Source organism: Apis dorsata, unplaced genomic scaffold (genome assembly GCF_000469605.1).
Source record: "Apis dorsata unplaced genomic scaffold, Apis dorsata 1.3 scaffold_248, whole genome shotgun sequence".
Lineage (NCBI taxonomy): Eukaryota > Metazoa > Arthropoda > Insecta > Hymenoptera > Apidae > Apis > Apis dorsata.
The window spans coordinates 390362-392314 of NW_006263527.1; the positions used below are offsets into that span (position 1 = coordinate 390362).

At 14.2% G+C, this 1953-nt stretch overlaps 1 protein-coding gene across 1 annotated transcript in view; it reads left to right on the plus strand.

Annotated features, from left to right (window-relative positions):
* LOC102679416 (peptidyl-prolyl cis-trans isomerase E-like) overlaps window positions 1-1953 on the plus strand; it is a 100104-nt gene that overhangs the window by 87618 nt on the left and 10533 nt on the right. The window lies entirely within an intron of this gene.

The window sequence follows — 1953 nt, forward strand, 5'->3', positions numbered from 1 at the left end:
ATATAATTTTATATTTTACATTGTTATTAACTATTATATATTTTATATGTATATTTATTTAAATTTATTATTATTTATATTAAGGTAATTAGAGCATATAATATTTAATATTTATTAAAGCATTAAGCCATATTATAAGTAAAATTATTGCAATGTGCTTGTATTTGGAAATATTTTTATGTATAGTATTCAATATTGACATTAATTGTATAATATTCTGTATATTTTTTTCAAATTATTATTAGTTTACAAAGATTATAACAAGTGAAAATTATTTTTTGAATTATATTTGAATATTTTTGAATATTTAATGAAATAAATATTATACAACAAGCACATAAGCTTACAATAGCTAAATTATAAAAAAATAAAGCTTAATAATTAGAAAAATTATAATTTCTTGAATTTGAATATATTCCTTTTATGACTAAAAACTATTCAAAGGACAAGATTTTATTTTATATATATTTTTATATAAGAGTTTAACAAATAAAATATTATATGCTAATTAATGGCAAAAGAAATTTATGAATATTTATATCATTTGATAATAATTGATATTAATATTGTAATTTTTAAATATTCTTTGTAATTTATAATTCTTAAATATTCCATTTTTTGTGCATATAATAAAATAATCTTTAAAATATTGCTATATTATTAATTTTTTATACATACATAAATAGATAAAATATAATTTGTTGTAATAACAAATAATAAAAAAAATATTGTAAATAAGATAATAGTAAATAGATATTATTTAACTTCACAATTAATTATTTTTGAAATATTATTTATAAGTAAATAACATAATAATAAAGTTTTAACATAATTTTATATTATTTAGTTCATTAGTAAATTAGATACTTCTAGAGATTTTATATTATTTACTTTCAAAAATTTCTGAATTCATCGCATAATTTATATCACGAAAAAATTAAATTTCTTCAAAATCATAATCATTTAAATTATTATTATTAATTGAATTGAAATTATTTCATATATGATAAACAAATATTTTATATTGAGAATACAATACATATTGTTAAAAGTTTGGAAATTTATTAATATAATTATAAAAGAAATCATATATTTCTCAAAAAATATTTCAATTTTTTTTTTTAATGATTCTATTTGCACTAGTCATTTTAAATCATTTTTTAAATTAAAGATGTTAAAGTTAACTGTATTTTTTTTGAATACATATATTATAATGTGGCACATGATATTATTTATTTTATATTTATGTCATATTTTCTTTAATATATTTACTATTAATCTAATAAATATTTGGATATTTTCAAATACTTGTTTATAATAATATGAGAATTTGATTGGTAAATATATTTAAGCATATAGAGCATTTTTATTCAGAGTATTTTTTTTTTTGAGATATACATTGCAGTTAAGATAGTAAAAAGATATATCAAAATATGTTAAAATATATTACAATATGTATATATTATAACATATTTTCATAAATTTCTATTTGTAAATCACTATTTGTAAAGTATATTCAATAATGAAATTATGAAAATATTTTTAGATTACAATTATTAAAAAAAAATCAAAAATATATAATTTTAATTCTGAATGAAATAAAAATTTTGTAAATATAAAAAAATGAGTTAAATTTAATAATATAGATATTAATAATTTTATTCTTTATTAACTTTTATAAAAAGTACTTCAAAAATTACATATCTTAATTTTTAAATATAAAATATAATAAATATATATATTATATTTAAAAATTATATATATATATTTATTTATCAAATTTTATCCAATTATATATTTCTTTTATTTCTTCATTCTCATTCAAAATAGAATGTAGCAGAATATATGCCTTGTTTGTTACATAACTTATTAAAATATGTCCATAATTTTATGGGAAGCTCTTACTTTTTTTATGTTTTAAATGTACAGAACAGTACATCTTTCATTTATCAA